This window comes from Carcharodon carcharias, chromosome 5, assembly GCF_017639515.1.
Source record: "Carcharodon carcharias isolate sCarCar2 chromosome 5, sCarCar2.pri, whole genome shotgun sequence".
Taxonomy (NCBI): domain Eukaryota; kingdom Metazoa; phylum Chordata; class Chondrichthyes; order Lamniformes; family Lamnidae; genus Carcharodon; species Carcharodon carcharias.
This window is the reverse complement of record NC_054471.1, coordinates 168,204,440-168,222,863: the sequence shown is the minus strand read 5'-3', so window position 1 is coordinate 168,222,863 and position 18,424 is coordinate 168,204,440. Positions and strand designations below refer to the sequence as shown.

The window sequence follows — 18,424 nt, the reverse complement described above, 5'->3', positions numbered from 1 at the left end:
TTAACATAAAAGCCTGGCACAGCACTACGTATATGCTTAACAGGTACTACATCCAAATGTTGATATTTTAAAATGGATTCAGATGTGATGCTGCAGCCCACTCAAAAATTTTAATATGTAATGGACTAAACACATACATTACAATAACTAGCAAATGAAAGGTTTTTTTAAACTATCAAATGATAGCAATTTACAAATTGTGCCAAGTTTTATTAATGGGAACAACGTAATGGTTTAGGGGTTAATGAAATAAAGGCTTCCAATGCAAAGAAAGTCAATTACTGATGAGATTTAATGAAGCTTCAACAGTTTTTTTTAAAAGCTCTCTTCAATTTACTTTAAGTACCAAGTAAGTTTGGTTCAACTTAAAATAAAACTAAGTCCAGTAACAAACTCTTACAGTGCCGTGGTCAACTTTCTCACATGGTGACATTAGTATAAATGCACATCATACAATTTCAGGCAAATTTAGATGTCTCTAAACGACAGCTAGTAAATCTAAGAAATCCATCTTCTTGCTACCTTCTCCTCCCCCACCCCTCAAATTATTTATCACTGCTCCTACTTCTCCACTCATGCACACCTTTTTGTACCTGAGAGAATGAGATAAAGATCTGCTTCAAGACTTATGCCAACGCAACTCTACAGTCAATTACTGGGAATTGCCTGGAGTTCAGAAAGCTCACCATCCAAGCAATCTTAAGTGCAGTTTCAAGTCCCATTGTCCAGTTCAGCATTCAGGATGGGAAAGGGAAAGGACACAGGGTGGACTATAACTTGGAGGTGACTCAATACAAAATTCAAAGCATAGCTCCCTTCCTTTTGGGGTTTATAGGCAAAATGACTGAACTTTGCTTTAAGATACGCTATTCAGGAACAGTCTGTGGAGGTTCACAAAAGTAATTTTCTTAAATATTAATGCCAAAATAAATGAGAACCTTATAAATGTGCAAGTTCTGTGGAAAATACAAATAAAATGGAAATTATAAACACATCTGCAATTTAAGATACATAAGAAATGAAAAACATACAAATTTGTTATCAGCAAACCGCTAAATAAAAATGCATTCCAAAATTTTCCAATACAGTTTAGTAACATTTTATCCCAATCTTCAGGGGAAGAGGGCAGAAAATTGAAAGGCATTTAAAAAAAAATGAAAGGACAAAATTATGAATTAGTCATAACCCAACAAAATCTGCAGAATAATGCTGGATGTCATTTCACAGCCCTGATATTACTGCATTATTAACCGTATTGTGCTTATTTCCCATTATACCATAGTAGAATGTTAGATACAGTAAGTATTAAACTGGCTATTCCCACTGCAAACAATTCTTATCTTGATCTCTATTAAGAATTTCACACATGGAAATGTAAGTTAATGGTGGGATGTATTATATTTGTCCCAGAAGCTAGATTGCAAAATATCTCCAATTCTCCTAACCTCTCTCCATCAAAGGCACTAATTGAAGAAATTCAAACAGGGTTTTATGGAAAGGTTCAGCATAAACCTGGGAGGCGACTTAGTGGCCGGGGGAAAGAAGGAAAACAGCAAACAGCTAAATATACAGTGTCTAACTGTAGACACTGTACATAAATCTATGAGCTCCTCACACTTCTTGTTAGAGATGAGGGTGGAAGGGTAGAGGAAGGTGGTTTAAAGTTTATAGATAAAAGAAACCTGGTGTTATTTTGGCCATCCAAGATGACCCTAAAGTAGCAGGCTGTTGTTGCAGATGAACATATAACCTAAGTGAACTTGATCTGGTCAGATCAGGTAATGGATGGCTAACACAACTGTATGCCAGATATGCTGAAGTTCACGTCCCTTTAACTTAATGGAGTGGGCATGGAGGCCATCATGGAAGGAAACAACTAGAATGCAAAATATTGAAGCTTTTGATGGCAAAGATGGAAATGATAGATCGATTGAAAGATATGTACTCAGAACCAAAGCTAGGAACCACAATTCAGAAATATTGTTTATAAGTGACTTGTGATGGGGGAGGAAGAGCTATTCCCAGCGTTGAATGCACAAGGATATGGTGGCAGAAAGCCTGGTCAGAGACCACAACCGTTGGGTATAAAAGAGAGACAGAGAGAGACACCATGGGAGATGGGAAAGTTGAAGAGGCAGCTGTGAATACAAGTAGAAAAGTTTAGAATTCCCTCCTTAAACTTCTCTGTCTCTATACTCCTGCTTAAGACACTCCTTAACATCTAACTCTGACAAAGCTTTTGGACATTATCCCAAATATTGTCCTTATGTGGATTGTTGTCAAGTTTTGTGTTATAACCATTTGCAAGCACCTTGTTGAAGGAGCTATATAAATTCAAGCTGTTGTAATTGATTCAGAGGCTATTAAATAGCATGACAGGTTACCATGAATGTCTAGACAGCAGTAGATGGAGGCATGAGAGAAATCATTGGGAGTGGGGGAGGTGGTATATAATTTTACAGGGTAGCTGCTGAGTTTCCTATAACCCAGGTAACCTGGGTTACGCCTTACCTTAAAAATGGAATGACTGTTAAAATGAAGACAAGCAGCCTAATTCTAGTAGTTAAATGACCAAGACAACTGCAAGCTGCACAATCCTCATCCCGCCTCTGTTAAAACTGGAAATGGGCAGATTTGGTTCTTGTTTCAGATTTCTTGCAATTTAACCTCTGACACGGCCCCAACCCAGCCATTTTTGGAATTAAGAATCAACCCAAGATTTCAGGGAGAAACTACTGGCAAAGGCAAATAACAAATGGAGAGGTTCCAGTAAGGGGAAGGTGTTGCCATTCGCATGCCATTTTTCAGCTAAAGCTAGGACATCAACATGATCAGTACATCAACAGATGGTAGAGATCTTGTTTCTATATGGGCAGACATCCTGGAGGTAATGTGAGGAGGGGAAAACCAAATTGAAGGAGGAGTTGTGTCGTGCCATGATAGGAACCCTTTTGATCCTCTAGTTGGCTGCTGGATTTTGCCCACTGCAGAACCCATATCATGACAGGCTCTACAAACCATTCCAGAAACAGAGGGCTGGATTTGATGCAGCCTGTTGTGGCAGGAATCATGGCAACTGACCCACTGAGTCATGGAGCCATGAGTCACTGACTCCTGGCAGCCACAAAGCCTCGGCCAATTCAGTAGGAGGGTGGGAGGGGCTAACACGGGAATCCCAGCTGCTAGTGGCAGGATGTAAATTAGACTCATTAATGAGCCAAGTGATACCCATTACTCCTAAGCCCACCGCAATTTAGTGGAGTCACATGGAAGCTGCACAGCTTTCCCATATCCCTGGAAGGTTGCTCAATAAGCCTTGTAGTCAGGCGCTGAGTGCCTGATCAAGGGATCCAGTGTCAGGCAGGGGGTGGCCTTTAAAAACCACCCTGTTGCCCTTGCCTCTGACCCACTTGTCCCCTCTCCTGTGAACATCACCCCATGATGCACATCCCACCTTCACTCATCTTTGGTCTGGGATCTGACAACCATTGGTAGGTGCATTGCTGCCAGCTGCCACCTCTTCTGCTGGCAGCATGAGGAGCTGTGCATAGCTCTCAGTGGGTGGGGCTTTCGGCACCGGGGACCTCTATCACAGAGGCTCGACACTGGCCACTTAAGTCTTTAAAAGGCACTTGATTCCATCAGGCTTCTCCCATGGAACTGATGGGGATTCCCCGCCAGTTCTCTGACTTGTAGATGCGATCCCTGTTGGCTCCTCAAACCAGAAAGAATCCTGGCCAAAGACTCCAAGAAGAATTGTTTCCCAGCATCAACTGAAATCTTCATGAAGCAGGCACTAGGCCGCTTATTTGAATAAACAAAATGGACTAATGCTTACTTCAGGCATGGATAAAGGACATCTTTTGCTTGTTTTTGTCTAATATGGAGGCTTGCACATTTTCTGCCTTCAATTTTGAGCAATTAGGTGCTATCCAGGCTTCTGAGAAATGGGTTCTACAGAAGAGTTCTTAAGCTCAAGATTTGAGTTTGATTGTGATTTTTTTCCAAACACCTTGACATAATGATTGGAATAAAATGGCGTTTTACTTATCAGGCCCGCCCCACACCACACTCAATTATCTTTAAATGTCCCTTTAGAAGTAGGGTGCCAAATTATGCATAACATTGTGAACGAGTTACACCAGTAAAACAAATCCATTTTGAATAATGAAATGGACTCAAGTTCCACTTCAGAAGTTGACTGGCTTGGCACAGAATGGCCTCACATTTACTGGATAGGCTCAGTGAATTGCCCAAGCATTTTTCTAAAATTTATCTTCCTTTACCAATAAATGCCTATCCGTCTTTTGCACATTTCAAGGTTTTTATAAATTTTATCCAGGTTAAGTTAGCTGAATTTAAACTCTACTTTTTTGGTTTTAGGAGCTCCATTTAATCTATCGCAACACTATTCAGATTTGTGACGGACAAAACATATTAATGAGCGAAATCAGCAGTTTCAAACGTGACTGCTTATTACTTCATATTATCCACCTATGTTACAGATTAAATTAATTGATAGTGGCTTTGAGAAATAGGTAGCAGATGACTTAATGCATAGTATCCTAAACGGATTTAAAACAGATATCCAAAATGGTGCCTGAATAATGAACAAATTGATTGCAGGGCAAAGCACTGTAGCAACTAACTGTGATCAACTGTATCCAACAAGCAACTAATCTGATGTTGTAATTGCAACATTATGCAACAATGTCCAAAAAAAGAGTATAATAGAACTTGTATGGCAACACAGAAAACTAAAACCAATGGGCTTCCGACAGTGTTTTTATACAGGAAGTTCAGCATCAGTGTGATGCCATTTCCTGTCTAATTCTATTCTAAGCCTGTAGAATGTAACTCTGGCACCAAGGCTAAAAATGTTTCTGAAGCAAAGCAAGATTCCTTCCTTCTGGTGTTTCTTTACTCTTCACTGCAGTGGCAGGTCTGGCCCTCCAGACTGAGATGCACTCACACATTGGCAGTAGTAGCGGTGTGAAAGATAGCCACTTTGCACTGTGCTATAGTTATAGAACAAGTTCACCTCAGAAAATTGGGTTGCACAAATAGGTAGTTCTGCTGCAATCAGACATGGGAGGTGCACAGGACAGGCTATATTTTCCATGCAGCATATTACAATTGTAATTGTGCTACAGCTTAGTGTACTAACTGGCACCAATGTTCCCTCTAAGCTGGACACATGCACAACAATGCAGCAACCCACAAACTACCATCCAGGCTGCTCAAAATTTGTATACTTTAAGATACTGCTCATGTGTGGCCGTGCAAAAAAATTAAATGTACCAAGCACTGAAGTGAAAGGGGACACACAACAAAAAAAATGGAGAAAGAACTTAACTGGCATTTGATCTTTGCGCCTATTTGTTCCCACCTCCTTCCTTTGCTACTATTAGCAAGGGAAGAGGTTACTTATAATGCTCCTGTATAGAGAAATACAGAATCAATACAACAGCTGAAGACTCCCCCTTTTTTCAACATAAGGGCAGAAGGCATTCCCATGACTGCTTGTATGGATCCATGCTCTACAGTTATTATTATTGCACAATTCAAAGGTTGCCAATTTTGTGCTAAATCATCTGGGCTGCAAAGAGATTAAGGCTTATGGAGGCATCAGGAGCAGGGAGTTTATCTGATTTCCATAAACTATTAATCAGGAATTTCAGTTGCCTAACAGTATTACAGTATTCTGCTTATGTAAACAAGTGAAAATTAAAATGTTTCCACCCGTTGGCTTTTGATTTTCCTTGCTATGAAAATAAATGGATTATAAAAAAATCATAATGTCTTACTGTGCTGAAGGCAGAACCTAATTATATGCAAACAGATAGTTGTATCTTTAACAAGTTTTATTGTACTTTTAGCCCTATCCTAAATAGCAGTGAATGAGTAACAGTTTAAAATAACAGTGAAATAGATGCTCTTTTGAAGAGGTCTGTGATCATTCAGATTTTAATTTAAAAAAATTATCTACGTCTAATTTTCAGGAAACAGAACTAGCCAATATCAGCCAGTGCACCAAGCTCCAAAGCCTTTCAATACATTCTTCAATGGTTCCTCTCATTCCTGGAATGGTTCATTGGGCACCAATGACCTTAACACTGGAACCTTCCATTAGCCAACAGATGCCATTCCTTCTAAAGCCAAACATCTGGTCAAGTTACCTTGATGAGGGCTGAGAGGGTGGATGGCAGGAGGAGGGGGACAGACAACAAACATACATAGATGACCACCTTGCACATAAACCTGTAGGCAGATATAAAGTTCATCCTTCCAAATCAATTTTTTCTCCAAAATGTAAATTTTCTTCAGCTTTTTGTGGCAAAGTTAGCAAGTACTGGTTAACTGTCAAGGGGAAAGATGGCCATGTTCTCATCCAATTGCCAGGGGAAATAAAAGTGGTATTCACAGGTACACTGGACATTACTTCCAACAGCCACTGAATTTTCAATCCTTCTCAATGTTTTACAGTTAACCCATCCCAATTTAACCCACTCGTTTCCTGAAACTGCTGACTCCTGCACGTCCCACATTTATTAACATCCCTCTATCACACAACCTTAGTGACATAGCCTCAGGATTCTACAGTCTATTCAGCCATGAAGCACATGAAGAAAGAGAGGAGCAGAATATAGTTCCCTCCATAAACTAATTTTTATCAGTTACAACGATGAGAACTTTGCACTTTGCTGCCAGCACTGATTTACAATAGATATTTCATCAGGTGGCCTAATAGTATTGATCTCTGAAAAGAAAGTATACAATTGTGACATTATATCATCATATAATTGGTTCCCATGCAAAACATTTCAGATGTTGACAAGTTCTGTGGACATTTCTAATATTCGTTTTCTTCCAATTATCATTTTAATTTCAATCAAATCTTGGCTCACTACTGAAGATGAGCAGTATGGGATTTGGCTTCCAGCACTCCAATGTCATTGTATATCATTTTAGAATATTGAGTTCTGGAATATATTGAAATAAGTTTACACTTAACTTTATTTAATGCATACATTTTACAAGGGAGAAGTTTTTGGGAGCATTCCATAAAACATTTCTTTAATTACCATGATCAGACAGTTTTTTTTTGAAAACTATATTTTGACTTGGGAATATCTAATACATACAAATCTGAACAACAGAAAACTGGCTGGAAGGCAGCAGCTCTAATTTCATTTCTAAGCTTGCCTCTCGTTATATTGAACTGATTTTCCTTACCATACTCCAATTAAGACGGGGATGTGCACAGACTTATTAAATTGCCGTTGGGAAATATGTAAAAAACAGACTTTGCTGTCAGTCAATTATCAAGAAAGGATGACAAGGAGCATGATGTCTATACAACAGAGACTACTTACCAAAAATAATTTGTTGGCTTTAAAGCACTTTCTGAAGCGAATATGGATTTATTTAGCTAATAAATAAATGCATATTACTTTCCTTTGTATGCTTTAATTTCTGTTTATCAGTCCAGAATCTCAAGTCTTGCATGCTTTCAGATTAAAGCAGGTTAAATAATTGCAATCCCTCTTCAATTAGGATTTATCTTCCCCAACCATCCTCAGTTTTTTTTTAAACCAGCTGTTCAGCTAAGGGCTAAATTTCAGGCAGCAGCTCTGCACAAACCAACTTCGAATTTAATACAAGAGTCAGATCTAAAATTACCTAACCCTTAAAGAGTCCCAAGAACTGTAAACATAATTTCATCTTTGATCCACAGTAACCAGAAGCTATTTGTAGAATGTTCAATTATAAGCATACAATAGAAGTGAAATAAACAACTTTACAACAGTTTTATGCAATGCAATCATTTGTAGAAAACAAAACATATTGCCTGCAACAAAATGAAAAGTTAAGATCTAGATTTTTCATTCCGAAAACTGGGAGTAGTGTCCATACAGATTCTGACAATTCTTATTAGAATTGAACAGTTCTATAGATGCCAAGCGATCTAAAATGTTTACATTTTGAAACCTGCAAAAGGACAAAAGCAATGCAGAAGATTTAAACAAGTCACTATACTGTCATACTCTAAACTGGCTAAGGATCTGAAGTGGTTTACATTGAATGAAGAGAGCTGCTGTTCACAGTCAAAGTAAAAAAAAAACTTTCAAGAGAAGCATTACCTCTTATTCCACTACTGAATAACTTCCTTCCAATATATGGCAGAGGTGCACAACACGAGGCCCATACGCTGATCCATTTCACACAGCCTTTGATGCACTGTTTAATTATTCAAAGGAACTGTTCCACCACTGCTGCATGAGAAATATGTACATAAGAAAACATCTTAGGGACAAAAGGGCCATTTAGCCCATCAAACCCATTCTTTTCAGTAACCTCATGTACTATCTCCACTATTTTAGACAGTAACTCACTTATTCAACTTCCTTCAGGAATGTACAGTTGTTACAACATTTCACCTGAATATAATCAAGCGAAATACCAGTATATCAAGCTATCAATCTTCATTTTTTAGCCCTGGCCATTGCATATCTATTGCCAGTCAGTGCCAACAGTACAGGCTTCATTGCATTCCAACAATATACCATCATTGTAATATCTGATTACCTGTCTGTACGTTAATCCTGTACATAACCCAACACTTATCCAAATTTTTATAAAGGAATGAATCAACATAGTATTAATTGTGATTTCGGGCAATTTGCTCCACAGGTCCATTAGTCCATCTGAGAAAAGTTGAACCATTGGTATGCTGCAAAGATTTCCTCTGAAGGAAGAATTTATTCTCTTTTGCCACACAATTGCAAAATGTATTCAACTGTTCTACAAATTATATATTGAATGCTTCTACACCAATCAGATGTTCAAAAGTAGCTCAAAAATATGAATGATAATTGTGGGTAATTAACAAATATCAGCTTCATATTTTAGGATCTGGAATAGTGGGAAGCTTTCAGTTGGGTTGAAATATAGTTGTTACATAGAAATTACAACATGAAAGCAAGCCATTCAGCCCAGTCAGTCCAAGGTGGTGTTTATCCTCCATACAAGTAATCTTAATCCCATGTGCCAGTCCTGTTTCCATATCCCTTTTTTTCTTTTCTTTCAACCATTTATTTAACCTTTTAAATGATAACATGATCTATAGCTCAACAGTATTAGTGTATTCCACAGTCTCTCAACACTGTTTCTTCTGTTCTTTGCCCTAAATCTCTTCCATGCCATCTCATACCAATGCCCTCTTAAATACTAGAAGCACTTTGTTTCTCTACTCTGCCTCATCCTTTCATTATTTTAAACGCTTATATCAAATCACCCCATAATCTTCTCATTTACAAAGAAAGCGACTGTACAACTTTCTTTGTAACCGCATTTCATTACGCCAAGCAGAATTCCACTGAATTTCCACTCTACACTGTATATTCCTTCAGCACCCTTCCTTCAACACAGAGCCCAAAACTGGACAAATATCCAACAGTTGGGTTTATATAGATCCGCCTTTCCATCTCAGCTTTTATATTACTTACCTCTTGCCATAAAAATTCTCAAATTTCTAAAGTAAATTTATTCTTCTTTGATGGATACTTCATCCTTTTGTTTTGTTCTCCTCTTACCCACCATCAGCATTCAACAACAACTTGTTTCCATTTGTAATGTTATTTTGTAATGTAGCATTTGTAACGTGGTAAGATGTCCTAAGGCACTTCACAGGAGCAGTGTCAAACAAAATTTAACACCGAGTCACATAAGGGGGTGACCAAATGTTTGGTCAAAGAGATAGGTGCTCCTTAAAATCTTAAAGACTGAGGAAGAGGTCAAGAAGCAAAGAGATTTACGGAGGGGATATCAGAGTTTAGGGCCTAGGCAGCTGAAGGCACAGCTGGCCATGGTGAAGCAATTAAAATTAGGCATAGATAAGAGACCAGAATTGGAGGAGGGTAGCATCTCGAAGGCTTGTAAGGCTCAAGGAGGATAGAGAGATAATAAGGGGCAAGGTCACAGAGGGATTTTTAAAGATGAAGTATTGCTGGATCAGGAGTTAAGGTAAGTCAGCAAGCAGAAAGGTGATGGGTGAACAGGACTTGGTGCAAGGTAGGGTCTGGGCAAAGTTTCTGATGACCTTCAGTTTATGTAGACTGAGGGGCAATCTATACTTAGATCACGTCTAAGGTACTCAAGCCAACCACTGAAAGATTCAAGAGTGGACTAAGGAAACTTGCAAATAATATCCTCACATTTCCGGGTTTTCATCCTCAGCCCTGCCTCATCGACTACGGACAGCGTGACTGAATAGGAATTCTCCATAATTGGTCGGTGAGGATCCATATCTCACCATTCCTGCAATGTGTGCTGTTACATACAATTTTTTCTGGGGTTATCCATCAGTCCCATTTTTGCCAACAATCCCATATTAAAATCAACCCCAATCTAACTTTTACAGTTACACAATAATGTTCTGGCCCCTTTTTAAAATTTGTGCACTCATTAAGGGGAGGAATGCTAGTGTTGCGGAATGACACTGTTGCTAGTTCACATATCCAGTGTAAGAATTAACCACTCCTAAGTGATGCACATAGGAACTGCTGGATAAAAAAAGGCCAAGGGCCATCTAGCTCACCTTCCATCATCCTGGTAGTTAAATGATACAACCGTAAAAATTGTTGACTAATCATAGCAATAAATGCCCATCCACTAGTCTACAGCAAACTCAGACATGATGCGAGGAAAAATTCAATGACAAAGCGCTTTGGGAACCAGAGATCCAAAGTCACCTGTATCTCCTGAGCATGCTACCTTTGTCACATGTCATGTTTCATTACACATATGCTGTATGCCAAAAAGAAATCTATCTAATTTGCATTTGAATGTTGGGCTTTGGTACTGGACTTTTTGATCGTTGTCATGAGCAAAGTTTGCCAGTGTCCCTTGACACCTAGCAGCCATCCCTTATTTCTGTTTCGAGGTCTGGAGAGATCAGGGAGCTTGGACTGTGCAGGATGGAAGCATCAAGGCAGCTGCCCAGGAATCTTGCACACACCTGCATAAAGAGCTTTTTTATGATGGCACACCAGCTGCAGATTGATGGAGTGGAAGGCCCTGTGGTTGACAAGTGCTCCTGGTTGTTCCAGGGTGCCCAGGCTGCCACATGCCCAGTCGATGATATCCTGGCACCTGTAGAACGCCAGCCAGAGCTGAAAAGCTAAGACCCTGCTCGTTCTGACTGGTGTCATTGCAGGCGAAGTTCACGTAATTGGTGGACCTGGTAAACAACCCATCCGTCACCTATCTTATGTATTTGTGGCTGGCCAACTAAGAGATCCTGAATATGTCTATAACAGAGCCATGGAAGGATCCAGAGACAATATTTCTGAGGGTGGTGGTGACTTTGACAGCCACTAATGAGTGGCCAGCAGGCAGCATGTCTTCAAAGAAGCTACAGATATCTAACAGCACCCGAAATGATAACCTGAGCCTCCTGAGCCACTGGTGTTCAAACATTTGAAGGAAGCTCCACACCTTCCAACCTCAGTCTCACAACCTCAGACAGCCCGCTTCTACCTCCTCCCCAAAATCCACAAACAGGACTGCCCGGTAGGCCGATCGGGTCAGCCTGTTCCTGCCCCACGGAGCTCATTTCTTCCTATCTTGGCTCTGTTCTCTCTCCCCTTGTCTAGTCTCTTCCCACCTATATCCGCGATTCCTCTGATGCCCTACATCAGATCAACAATTTCCAGTTCTCTGGCCCCAACCACCTCCTCTTCACCATGGACGTCCAATCCCTCTACACCTCCATTCACCTCCCCAGGATGGTCTGATGGCTCTCCGCTTCTTCCTTGAAGAGAAGCTCGAACAATCCCCATCCACCAAAACTCTCCTCCGTCTGGCTGAACTTGTTCTCTCACTGAAGAATTTCTCCTTATACTCCTCTGACTTCCTCCAAATAAAAGGTGTGGCTATGTGTACCCACATGGGCCCCAATTATGCCTGTGTCTTTATCGGGTATGTGGGAACATTCCTTGTTCCAGTCCTACTCAGGCCCCCTCCCACAACTCTTTCTCCGGTTAATCGATGATTGTTTCGGTGCCACTTCATGCTCTTGTCTGGATCTGGAAAAATTTATTAATTTTGCTTCCAATTTCCACCCCTCCATTACTTTCACATGGTTCATCACTAACACTTTCCTTCCCTTCCTTGACCTCTCTGTCTCAATTTCTGGCGATAGACTCTCCACCAATATTCATTACAAGCCTACCGACTCCCACATCTACCTCAACTACAGCTCATCATTCCCTGCTGCCTGTAAGGACTCCATCCCATTCTCTTAGTTAACTTTGCCTCTATCGCATTTGTTCTGATGATGCCACTTTCCAAAACAGTTCTTTTGACATGTCTTCCTTCTTCCTTAACTGAGGTTTCCCTCAGTGGTTGACAGGGCCCTCAACCATGTCTGAAACATCTCCCGCGCCTCTGCCCTCACCTTCCTCTCCCTCCCAGAAACCTGATAGGGTCCCCCTTGTCCTCATTTTCATCCCACCAGCCTCCGCATTCAAAGGATCATCCGCCGCCTTTTCCGTCAACTCCAGTATGAGGCCACCACCAAATACACCTTCCCTTCGCCTCCCCCGTGTCGGCATTCCGTAGGGACCGTTCCCTCCGGGACAGCCTGGTCCACTCCTCCATCATCCCCAACACCTCAACCCCCTCCCACAGCACCTTCCCATGCAATTGCAGAAGGTGCAACACCTGCCCCTTTACTTCCCCCCCTCCTCACCGTCCAAGGACCCAAACACTCCTTTCAAGCTGCACTTCCCTCAATTTAGTCTACTGCATTCGCTGCTCCCAATGCGGTTTCCTCTACATTGGAGACACCAAACGTAGACTGGGTGACTGCTTTGCGGGACACCTTCAGTCTGTCCGCAAGCATGGCCCAGACCTTCCTGTTACTTGCCATTTCAACACACCACCCAGCTCTTATGCCCGTCCTTGGCCTGCTGCAACGTTCCAGTGAAGCTCAACGCAAACTGGAGGAACAGCACCTCATCTTCTGATTAGGCACTTTACAGCCTCCCAGACTGAATATTGAGTTCAACAACTTCAGATCATGCACTCTCTCCTCCATCCCCATCCCCTTTCCGATCCCTTTTTCAAATATTTATATTTTGATTTTTATATATTTTTTCCCCACTTATTTTTTATTATTTTAAAAATTTATTTCCATTTTTATTCTTTTAATCCCCACCTTTTAGCCTATTTTGATCTCTTTTCCCACACTGTCCCATCCCCCCACCCTACCCCCACTAGGGCCATCTGTCACTTGCTCATCCTGCTTTCTACTCAATGTCACCATTAGCACCTCCTTTAGCCAGTATCACCACCATCAACACCCCTTCGACCTTTTGTTTATGACATCTTTTGCAATCTCTCCTTTGCCTCCACCTATCACTGGCCTTCTATCCAGATTCACCTGTCCCACCCCCCCTTGAACAGTATATATTTCGCCATTTTTACTTCTCTTTAGTTCTGAAGAAGATTAATACGGGCTCGAAACGTTAACTCTGTCTTTCTCTCCACAGATGCTGTCAGACCTGCTGAGTTTTTCCAGCACTTTTTGTTTTTGTCTCTGCCTGCAGAAACTGTTTGGTGGGTTATGCTTCCTGCAAGTTGCACTTTTCGGCTTGTTTCTTCTGCAGACACAAGTCTAAACTAAAGCAGCATAAGTTGCATCCATCCTGATGTGACTGCAAAAATCTCCACATGTAGAAAGTAACCTCTAGCAAAAGCATAACGCACAAACTCTTGCACGAGCAAGAAAGGAGCTGTGAGCACTGAGCATTCATTGGCATATATCTGACATAGATTTTGCCTCCTCAACTGCTGCCATGTCCTCACCCGGCTTTCAGTGGTGAGTTTCAGGAAGCCTGGGAAGCCCTTGGGCCACTGTTACTGCTATGACATTTAACAGTGCGCAGGAGCCTGGAATATATCATGCAGACCTTCTTTCAGTTTAAATATTGTGAGGCAATGGTGTAGTGGTATTGTCACTGGACTGGTAATCCAGAGACCCAGGGTAATGCTCTGGAGACCTAGGTTCAAATCCTGCCATGGCAGATGGTAGAATTTGAATTCAATTAAACTCTGAAATGAAGTTTGCTAATGTCCTTAAGGGAAAGAAATTTACCGTCCTTAGCTGGCCTGGCCTACACATGACTCCAGACCCACAGCAATGTTCTCTTAAATGCGCTCTAAAATGGCCTAGCAAGCCACTCAGTTGTATCAAACCGCTACAAAGTCACAAAAAAGGAACGAAACCCGACAGACCACCAAGCATCGACCTAGGCACAGGCACCAGAAAGGACAATGGCAAACTCAGCCCTGTCGACCCTGCACAATCATCTGGGGGCTAGTGCTGTGTCACAGACTAGTCAAGCAGCAGCCTAACAGTCATCTTCACGGGAAGCATATCTTGGAGATAACGTCCCAGACACCACCATCACTATCCCAGAAGAGGTGGCGGCACAGTGGCAATGAGTTAGGAGGGAATTGCCCTCCAGGTCTCATGGCATCAGGTCAAACACGGGCAAAGAAACCTCCTGCTGATTACGACTTACTGCCCTCCCTCAGCTGATGAGTCAGTGCTCCTCCACGTTGAATATCACTTGGAGGAAGCACTGAGGATGGCAAGGAAGACTTCAATGGCCATCACCAATAGTGGTTTGGTAGCACCACTACTGACCGAGCTGGCCAATTCCTAAAGGACATAGCTGCTAAACTGGGTCTGCAAGTGGTGAGTGAACCAACAAGAGGGAAAAATGTACTGACCTCATCCTCACCAACTTGCCTGTTGTAAATGCATCTGTCCATGTCAGTATCGGTAGGAGTGACCACCGCACAGTCATTGTGGAGACAAAGTCCTGCCTTCACACTGAGGATACTTCCCATTGTGTTGTGTGGCACTACCACAGTGCGAAATGGGATAGACTTCCAACAGATATAGCAACTCAAACATAATCTGTAACCTCATAGCTCGGCATATCCCCCACTCTACCATTATCATCAAGCCAGGGGAACAACCCTGGTTCAATGAAGAGTGTAGGAGGGCGTGCCAGGAGCAGCACCAGGCATACCTAAAAATGAGATGTCAACCTGATGAAGCTATAACAAAAGACTACTTGCGTGCCAAGAAGCAAGCAACAGATAGAGGTAAGCGATCCCACAACCAACGGATCAGATCTAAGCTCTGCAATACTGCCACATCCAGTCATGAATGGTGAGGGACAATTAAACAACTCACTGGAGGAGGCAGCTCCACAAATAGCAATGATGGGGGATTCCAACACATCAATGCATAAGCTATGGCTGAAGCATTTGCTTCAATCTTCAACCAGAAGTGCCCAGTGGATGATTGATCTCGGCCTCCTCCAGAGGTCCCCAAAAGATGCCAGTCTTCAACCAATTCAATTCACTCCACGTGGTATCAAGAAACGGCAAAGACCATGGGCCCTGACAATGTTCCAGCAATAGTACTGAAGACTTGTGCTCCAGAACTTGTCAGGCCCCTAGCCAAGCTGTTCCAGTACAACTACAACACCAGCATCTACCCAACTATGTGGAAAATTGCCCAGGTATGTCCCATCCACAAAAAGCAGGACAAATCCAACCCTGCCAATTACCACCCCACCAGTTTGCTCTCCATCATCAGTAAAGTAATGGAAGGGGTCATTAACAGAGCTATCAAGTGGCGCTTGCTTAACAAAAGCCTGCTCACTGACACCCAGTTTGTGTTCCACCAGTTCCTGACCTCATTACAGGCTTGGTTCAAACATGGTGAGGTGAGACTGCATTTGACCGGGTGTGGCATCAAGAAGCCCTAGCAGAACTAGATTCAATGAGGATTAGTGGGAAAACTCTCCACTGGTTGGAGTCATATCTATGACAAAGGAAGATGGTTATGCTTGTTGGAGGTCAATCATCTCAGCTCCAGGACATCACTGCATAAGTTCTTTAGGGTAGTGTCCAAGGCCCAAGCACCTTCAGCTGCTTCATCAATGACCTTCCTTCCATCATAAGGTCAGAGGTGGGGATGTTCGCTGATGATTGCACTATGTTCAGCACCATTCACAACTCCTCAGATACTGAAGCAGTCCATGTCTCAATGCAGCAAGACCTGGACAATATCTAGGCTTGGGCTGACAAGTGGCAAGTAACATTCACACAAGTGTCAAGCAATAACCATCTCCAACAAGAGAGAATCTAATCATCGCCCTTTACCGTTCAATGGCATTACCATCACTGAATCCCCCACTATCAACACCCGGGGGATTACCATTGGCCAGAAACTGATTTGGACAAACCACATAAATACTGTGGCTACAAGAGCAGGTCAGAGGCTAGGAACCCTGCGACGGGTAACTCACCCCCTGCCTCCCCAAAGCCTGTCCACCATTTACAAGGCACAAGTCAAGAGTATGATGGAATACTCCCCACTTGCCTGGATGAGTGCAGCTCCCACAATACTCAAGAAGCTTGACACCATCCAGGACAAAGCATCCCACTTTGATTGGCATCACATCCACAAACATTCATTCCCTCTACCACTGGCGCACAGTAGCAGCAGCATGTACCATCTACAAGATGCACTACAGGAATTCACCAAGGCTCCTTAGACAGTATCTTTCAACCTCATGACCACTACCATCTAGAAGGGCAAGGGCAGCAGATAGATGGGAACACCACCACCTGGAAGTTCCCCTCCAAGTCATTCACCATCCTGACTTGAAAATATATTGCCGGTCCTTCACTGTCACTGGGTCAAAATCCTGGATTTCCGCTCCTGAATGGACTGCGGGCGCGTACCTACAGCGCTTGGACTGCGGGCGCGTACCTACAGCGCTTGGACTGCGGGCGCGTACCTACAGCGCTTGGACTGCGGGCGCGTACCTACAGCGCTTGGACTGCGGGCGCGTACCTACAGCGCTTGGACTGCGGGCGCGTACCTACAGCGCTTGGACTGCGGGCGCGTACCTACAGCGCTTGGACTGCGGGCGCGTACCTACAGCGCTTGGACTGCGGGCGCGTACCTACAGCGCTTGGACTGCGGGCGCGTACCTACAGCGCTTGGACTGCGGGCGCGTACCTACAGCGCTTGGACTGCGGGCGCGTACCTACAGCGCTTGGACTGCGGGCGCGTACCTACAGCGCTTGGACTGCGGGCGCGTACCTACAGCGCTTGGACTGCGGCAGTTTAAGGCGGCAGCTCAGCACCACCTTCTCAAGGGCAACTCAGGATATGCAATAAATGCTGGCTCAGCCAGTGAAGCCCACATCCTGCGAATGAATAGAAAAAAAGCACTGCCACGCAAAAAAACTTGAATACTACCGCAGGTTGAAAAAAAAACTGCACATAATATCCAGGTGTGATCTTACCAAGTCCCTGTATAACTGCAGTAAGACATCCTTGCTCCTGTACTCAAGTCCTCTCGCAACGAAGGCCAATATACCATTTGCCTTCTTAGCTACTTGCTGTACCTGCATACTTGTTTTCAGTGATTGGTGTACAAGGACACCCAGGTCCCTTTGTACATCAACATTTCCCAATTTATCACCATTTAAATAATACTCTGCCGTTCTGTTTTTCCTACCAAAGTGGATAACTTCGCACTTATCCATTGTATACTGCATCTGCCATGTATTTGCCCACTCACTCAACTTGTCTAAATAGCCTTGAAGCCTCTTAACATCCTCCTCACCGCTCACTCCTACCAAGTTTTCTGTCATCATCAAACTTGGGAATATTACATTTGGTTGCCTCATTCAAATCATTGATATATATTGTGAATAGCTTGGGCCCAAGCACTGATCCTTGCAGTACCCCACAAGTCACCACCTGCCACTCTGAAAATTCATACTCTGTTTCCTTTCTGCTGACCAATTCTCAATCCTTGCTAATATATTACTCCCAATCCCATGTGCTTTAATTTTGCACACTAACCTCTTGTGGGACTTTATCAAAAGCTTTCTGAAAATCCAATTACACCATATCCACTGGCTCTCCCTTATCTATTCTGCTAGTTATGTCCTCAAAAAGCTAAAATAGGTTTGTCAAGCATGATTTCCCCTTCATAAATTCATGTTGACTTTGTCTAAACCCGTTGATATTTTCCTAAGTGTCCTGTTGTCACATCCTTTAAAGAGACCCTAGCATTTTCCCTACTACTGATGTTAGACTAACCGAGTTGTAATTTGCTGTTTTCTCCCTTGCTCCTTTTTTAAATAGTGGGGTTACATTGCCACCCTCCAATCTGCTGGAACTTTTCCAGAATCTACAGAATTTTGGAAGATGACAACAAACAGATCCACTATTTCCATGGCTATCTCCTTTAGTCCCCTGGGATTTATCAGCTTTCAGTCCCATTAATTTCTTCAGCACTTTTTTTTAGTAACA

The 18,424-nt window shown here is 42.6% G+C and overlaps 1 protein-coding gene across 4 annotated transcripts in view; it reads right to left on the bottom strand.

The window, feature by feature from the left end:
* LOC121278024 (probable E3 ubiquitin-protein ligase RNF144A-A) overlaps positions 1 to 18,424 on the bottom strand; it is a 94,654-nt gene that overhangs the window by 60,627 nt on the left and 15,603 nt on the right. Inside the window, exon 2 of one of the 4 annotated variants that reach the window (XM_041188034.1) lies at positions 8,145 to 8,276. The exons of 2 other annotated variants lie outside the window; for them this stretch is intronic. The gene's annotated coding sequence lies outside the window, so the exon portion shown is untranslated. The remainder of the gene's footprint in view (positions 1 to 8,144; positions 8,277 to 18,424) is intronic. One more of the 4 variants, XM_041188036.1, reaches the window with a different exon arrangement.